This window comes from Lactuca sativa, chromosome 7, assembly GCF_002870075.4.
Source record: "Lactuca sativa cultivar Salinas chromosome 7, Lsat_Salinas_v11, whole genome shotgun sequence".
In the NCBI taxonomy this organism is placed as follows: Eukaryota; Viridiplantae; Streptophyta; class Magnoliopsida; order Asterales; family Asteraceae; genus Lactuca; species Lactuca sativa.
The window spans coordinates 41,276,919-41,284,811 of record NC_056629.2 but is presented as its reverse complement, the minus strand read 5'-3'; positions in this window follow the sequence as shown (position 1 = coordinate 41,284,811).

The window sequence follows — 7,893 nt, the reverse complement described above, 5'->3', positions numbered from 1 at the left end:
AAAGATTTAGCTATGAATTGTTATAAACCCGATAAGATACCCAAAACCTGACGGGAAAACCGGATAGGGTGCCCCGATAAGATACCCAAAAAATATCAGGGGTGGGTTTGGGAAACCATGCTCCATGCCGAACCCGCTCCGTTGCCATTTCTATTCTGCCCTAAGCCCACAACCAAACAAGGAATAGGAAATAAGGCTAAATAAAACATTCTTGGGCTATAGAATCATATTTATGTACAACTATGCTGCACACACTAAGCAGCTATGGTAATGATGTCAATTCCATGTAGCACATAAGAAGTTCTCCTAGGCTATCAAGCATCATACATCAAGCAATTCTAGCATGAAATTCCCGATGATCCCTAACCTATCGATAGCATGAAGCTCTATCACAGACATTAATAACAAATAATAGTGTGGGTAACTTGGGGTATACTTTCTTGCTCTGGCTGATCGTACACATCACACCCTTCCTTGGTTACTTTTGAAAACAATTTTGAAAACCTTTATAGATACTTAGTTTGACTTTGGATTTAGACAAATGTTTCAACCAATTCTCTCAAACCAGGGCTCTGATACCAACTCGTAACATCCCAAAAATCTAGGTAAAAAATTTTCATTTTTACATCAAGTGAAATCATTGTTTTCAAACAAGATCCCAAATCAAGCTAATAATTACAAAACGTTGTTCTCAAACATAGAAATCATATATCAGAGTGTCCCGAATCAATATCATCAAAACCAAGAGGATGTGCACTATCACGCATTCACTTTGCCATGATCATCTGAAATAATTGAAATGTAAAACTGAAACTATAAGCCAAGGCTTAGTAAGTTCACCCAAAGTACCACCACACAACAAAGAACATATAAAATCATGCATGATGGGGCCACTTAGTCATTGGACTGGAATTCCGTCAGGTCCACAACCATTAGGCTGGATTACTCTCATCCCAATCAGTTATCGGACTGCAATGCCAACATTTGACAGGCCAAATCAGTCATCATACTGGTATGCCGGTATGTAATGGCCACATTTAGTGAGCGGACTAGAATACCCTCAGGTCCACAACCATCGGGTTGGATTACCCCCAGTTTGTTGGCTCACGCACATTGCAGTAAAGCCTCAATCTAGAACATACTATGTTGACATAAACAACAAATAAATACATAATCAATCAGCCGAAAAATCAGGCAGATCTATAGATTACTATGGCATAGAAACATCCTATATACCAGGATACAAATCTAACAGGTCACTCTTCATAACAACATCCTATATACCAGGATACATATCTAATAGTTCACCACACCATAATAACATCCTATATACTAATATGCATAACTTAGTGGTCCGATGTTGGTGCCTTCGACCCATAATTCATTAAGGAAAACTCAACTCTCAGTCTGAAAGATAGTTGAATAGGACACTTCTCCGAATATCAGCTCTACCAGTCACCTATTTATTAGAAAATGACCAAGCTTACTATAAATCAAGATACCAAAATACCCCTAGGTCAAACTTGGTCAAAACCAGGTCAAAGTCGAAAATCAAAAACCCAACTGAGTTGACTTGGTTGAGTACGCCCAACATACTCAGCATATACGCTTAGCATACTCAAGGTCTATATCAGGTTCCCAAAGGAGTATGCCCAGCGTACTCGACTAATAGCCATTCCCTTTTTAAGTTCTGAATTCATTATGTCCTTTCGTCCAAATGTAGATCTAGCCCCCAAATGATGTTCTTAACCATAAATTTTTCATATTTTTGGTCTTGCATGGTTATTAAGTACTAAATATCAAAAACCCTATCTTCTTAAATCATTAAGACATCCTATCTCATGAAAGAAAGGAAACTAAGGTCCAAGATTACATTTTTATGGTTCTAAAAAATTCCAAAACGTCTCAAAAGATAACTTATATGAATTAGAGTAACCCATACTCATAATACCAAGCTTAAAGGACCAAAATGAACACAAATCCAAGGCTAAACAAGATCTAAGCATAGCTTCATCAAGTTTAGAGCTTTTTACCATCAAAGGGTGTCAAATGATGAGGTGATTCTGGATCCAAAGTGCTTCACTCTTCCAGGATGGTTTCCTCTTCCTTTTTCCTCCTTCAAGAACACAAAAGTGCACACTCAAGGCTCAAAAATGCTATCAAATGGAGTAGGGTTTGCAAAGGGGTCGATAGTGGGGTTGGAGGCTGATGAAAGAAAGATTAATGGGGTTATAAAGTTGTTTAAATAATGCAAAAACCCTAAATATTAAGGTTTTGGGTCCATAACATGTACACCCATCGTACGTTTTGGGTACGCCCAACGTACTCACGCAATTCCCAAAAATTAAGGAAATGCCACGAAGGACCGATTTGCAAAAAATTCTCATACCAAGGACATAAATGAAATACTTGGAAATCAATATTTTGTAGTAGTTGTGTGTCGACATCTTCGGAAAAGAATTTTCTTTTAAGCCTATATAAAACCTGTTGAAATATAGAAGTGACCCTCTTAAACTTAATCTAAATCTCAGCCTCTCCCTAAGAAAACTTTGAAGTGGGTCAATGCTCCCAAAACACTAAATCCTCTAGTTTGGATGAATCAAGTCCTCATTTTCAAAAATTATCAAAGGTTTCCAGGAAATCGCAGATGAACATCAATGAATGTGTTTCTCCAAAAACCGAGGCTAAAAATCTTTCAAAGAGGAAATTCGATCCTGTGGCAAAAACCGGGAACTCTTTTCTAAAAATAAAAAACACATCAAAAATTCCAAAATCTAAGAGTCTAGAAAAGCTTGTTTTCTCAAATTACTTTTCAAAAAATTCTTCAATCAAGAAAACAAACAAAAAGGAATGTACAGTTTCTAAAACTATTTCAAAAACATCTGACATAACTTAAAAGAAAGTAAAGTCTTTTCGAAGAAATGGTTTTCAAATTTATTCCTCAGATGACCTAAAATGGAAGGGGATTTTACCAACTCCAACACTTTTAAAATCACATCAAAGTTTTAAGAAATCACTTTCCAAGAGATCTACACGTACTCCCACTCCTGCAAAACGTACTTTTTCAAATCCCAACAGCACCACGGTCAGATCTCACTTCTCTTGGACTGGTCACAAGCCTACTTCTTTACCCAGACCATTGACCAAGCAAAGTGTCAGGATAAATGACAAAATTTCTGCATATCAATGTAGTTGTCAAAAAGGCTTATCTCATGTCAAATCTCGTTCTTTTCAAACACCTTGCAACTTTTCTAAATCTCACAACACTCCAATAATTCACAAATACCCAAGACTAGGCCTAAAAGTTGATACGAAACCTGTCCCTGCAACCTCGACTCATGCATCTATTAGAAAATCATCAGTTGTCTCAGGCTCCAAACACGTTTAGGTACCCAAACAAACCGTGTAATTCTTTGGCTATGTGAAAGGAGGAACAAAAAGAAGAATGGTTAATCGATAGTGCCTGTTCCTTGCACATGACCGAAAGGTTGGAGTACCTTCAGGATTTCAGGCCAATTTGCAACGATGGAAAAGTCACATTCGGCAACAACGCGAATGGGATAATCTGAGGTTATGGTGTTCTTACTACTGGGAATTTCTGTATTCAAAAGGCCGCTTATGTGGAAGGTCTTAAACACAATTTCATTAGTATTGACCAACTATATAAGGCAGGCCATCAGTTTGAATTTGATAGTGAATTCTGCTATGTAATGACAAGTGATAGAAGTGTTTGCTTGATCAAATCCAAATCCGAAGGTACCATGTATCCTTTGGACATCTCTTTGATCATAGGGAAAAACCGCAAGTGAACTCTTTCGAGGTCTCCCTATTTTGAAATATCACAATGATACCCTCTGCCCAGCCTGTGAATGTGGCAAACAGTCCAAAGCAAGTCATCCGATCGTGATTGACTCTTCAATTTCTGAACCATTGGAACTTTTACATATTGATCTTTGTGGTCCGTCTACTGTAGCCAGTCTTTATCACAAGAAATACATACCGGTTATAGTGGATGATTTTACTTGTTCCACATGGGTTTTCTTTTTGAGACTGAAGTCAGAGACACCGCAGGTGCTGATCAATTTTATCAAGGAGATCGAACTGCAGATCAAGTTGCCAGTACGTCGCATCCATAGTGATAATGGAACCGAGTTCACCAATCATCTCTTAAACAGTTTCTTGGTTTCAAAGGGTATCAGTCACAAATTCTCAATTCCTTACACACCGTAGCAAAATGGAGTAGTAGAGCGAAGAAACCGAACTCTGGTGGAAGCAACCATGTAACGACCCAATTTTCACGTCCAAAAATTTCGTTATAAAACATTACTTAGAAAACATTAATAATTAAAGCATTTTCTGATTAAACCATTTCACATCGAAAACCAAATTGAAATCCACAACATTTAAACAACCAGAATATCAGAGTGTCAATCCCAGAATAAACTCATAACTGCGGAAACAAGAGTGTGTGTGATGAGTCGCTACCGCGCCTGCTCCTTCCCCTTGGCTGAAGAGGTACCTGAAACAACAACTGAAAAACGTAAGCACAAAGCTTAGTGAGTTCCCCCACTGTACCACATACCATAATAATCACGTAACATACATATATTGTCAGGCATATCTGGGTGCCCGACCTACCCCTTCGGTCCTCTCGACCGGATATTGTCTAGCATACCTGGGTGCTGGCCTCCCCCTTCGGTCCTCTCGACTGGATACTGCCTAGCATATCTGGGTGTTGGCCTCCCCTTCGGTCCTCTCGACCGGGTACTGGAGACTACTTCTCCCCTCTACTACTACCACATAACATGTACCACAATATCATAATCTATCTAGCATGACTGGGTATAACTACCCCTTCGGCCCTATCGAACGGTTATCTTGGGGACTATCTCCCCTACTGCCACTAACACATAGCATCATATCATACTAGCACATAAACATAGCACAGGTAGTAGTAACCCTAGATGAATATCACGGAGACAATCATCCACATATAACTCCTACTGGTGGGCCGGCATTGTGGCCATAGACCCACCGCTACTGGAAGGTAACTCACCTCGAAGTAGCTGCTGATCTGGTCGGGAACTGACTGCCTACTGCTGCTTCGGAAATCCTCCGGCTGCAATTCCCACAACATACTCAATCAATCACTGCTAACTGTCCTTTGGGTAAAATGACCATTTTACCCCTGATCATGTCATAAGTCAAAGTCAGAGTCAACTTTCAATTGACCCGACTCGCCGAGTCCCTAACCAATCGATTGTCCTGGAGCCCGTCCCTACTCGTCGAGTTAGGCGTTGAACCGACGATTTCTCCTTCTAAACTGAGGTTCAAGTCCTTCATCCTACTCGCCGAGTTGTATGAACAACTCGCCGAGTTCATCTTCATCCGTTGAACACTTATGCTGCAACTCGCCGAGTTGTATGAACAACTCGTCGAGTCTGTTCTTTATCTAAGGAGATTGCCTTGAACTCGTCGAGTCAGGGCAATGACTCGCCGAGTTCCTTCATGGATGAGTTCGGCTTCCAACTCACTGAGTCACACCCCGTGACTCACTACTCACACTCGACACAACGAAAAGGGGACAACTCGGAGACTCGCGAGCAGACTCGCCGAGTCGTCGCCATGCAATCACTATATACGCGATTTTGCTCGATTCCAGTCCATGCCATTCACAGATTTGGGTTCCTAGAGCATGAATAACACGTAAAGTTTCCAACTTTACATGTAGATACTCACCAATGAGGGATTTAGGGCTCAAAATGCCTCAAAAGGGTAGATCTAGGGTCTTCATGCAATATGGGTCCATAAAGGCAACGGATCTGAGCTCCTGGAGCTCAACCATGCCTAGATCTAAAGGCCAATCAACTTATTACGAATTATATTGCACATACAAGCTTGGGGAAGGGCTCAAGAAAGACTTAATGGAGTAATAAGCATAGAAATAGAGGGAAAACAGATTATACCTCAAAGGAATCACTGAGAGAACACTAAGATGCTTGGATTCCTTCCCTTCCTCTTGATCTACTCCACTTCCTTCTCAAATCCTTCAAGAACACACAAAAATGCTTCAAACTCTCAAGGAAATAAGCTTTGAACGAGGGTTGGGGGCTCTGAGGGTGAATGGGGGCTGGCTTGGGGAGGACATGAGGCTTAAATAGGGTGCAAACCCCTGAAACTTAGGGTTTCATCCAACAGCGGTGACTCGCCGAGTCGCCAACTTAAACATGTCCCGGGTCCCGACTCTACTCGGCGAGTCGGACCTATGACTCGCCGAGTCCAAGGCTAAAAAAAAGAGAATACTCAAATAAGATTTACGTACCAGGAACCAGGTGCTACAAGCCAGATCTATGCTTAACTTTGCAAATCTTCCTCCTTGCTTCTGGGCCGAAGTAGTGGCCACAACACACTTTGTGCAAAACTGAAGCATTGTGTGCAAGCGTCTCAACAAAACTCCATATGAGGGCCTTAACAATCACAAACCAAATGTCTGATTCTTCCACATCTTTAGGTGTAGATGTTTTGTGAGCAGCAACAAAGATCATCTTAACAAGTTTGCACCGAAGTCTGATGAAGGCATCTTTCTTGGATAATCAACAAACAAGGTAGCCTATACAGTTCTCATTAGACGCACAAGACTAATAGTTGAAAGCTTCGACGTCAAATTCGATGACTATTACGTCCCCAACACTGCTCCATCAATCGAAACCAAAGCAATCCTAGAAAGTCATATTCCTGCTTCTTCGGATCCATTAAACTTAGTTGAAGTAAACTATGATGATCTATTTGACCCCGTAGATACTGCTAAGTTATCCGAAGTTCTTGTGTCCCCAGAACCTCAACAGCAGCATGCTGAAGTCTCTGGTCCTGCTCTATCAAATGAATGATCACTCAATACTTCCACCTCACTGGTTGAGGGGGAAAATTCATCTTCGGATCAGGTGACAACGATCGAGGTTCCAGTACTTGAAGATGTAGCTCCTGTTTCTCTCCGTAGAGGATCTCAGCCCTCAAATGTCTCTTTGGACTAAGATGATGAAAATATAGAGAACATTGACATAAGAACTGACCCAAGGGTTATCATGTTGGATTAATGTCTAAGTCCATAACTATAATTGGTAAGACTTGACCCGACCCGGCATGGTCCATTTGGGTTGCATGGCATCATGCATTTGGATAGACTATAATGAGAGAAATAAGACACTTATGGTTATTAATATATTATAAATTCTAGTATATTAATAATAAGAATAATAAGATTATTTAATTAGTATTGATCAAGAATTAATATAGGATTAATTAAGTGATCAAAAGAAGACTAATTAAATATATGGGTTGATTGTGTAAATCATCCATACTTGTATAGTGGGCTAATGCTCCATGGATAATCAAGTTGGGCTAAAATCCATAGGATGGTCCATGGATGCTCCATGGTGTATTTGAACCCATGGATCCAAGGAAATGGAAATTCATGACAATTAGGGTTTACCCTAATTGTAACGCTATATAAAGATCTTATTCTTGACAAAAATCGGACACAAGAGTGTGTAAAAAGAAGGGCTAGCCGATTTTCATGAAGTGTAGAATTCTCTCAAGTTATTCCAAGTGTATTTTGGTGTTGTGTGAACCATTTGAGGTGTCACACTTGGGGCACTAGGCACTCAAGATTCATGAAGACATTCTACAATCAAAGAGGTATGTATTATATCTTGTTATATTCAATGTTTTGTATGCTAGATTAGGATAATACCTTGGATGTTCATATTTGCATGTATAATAGAGAAAACATAGATCCAAGGTATTTAGGGTTGCATGTACACTTAGGAGTGTTAGAATGCTCAAAAGCCAACAGTGGTATCAGAGCCTAGGCTTGTTTTCTTGTTATACTTGCAA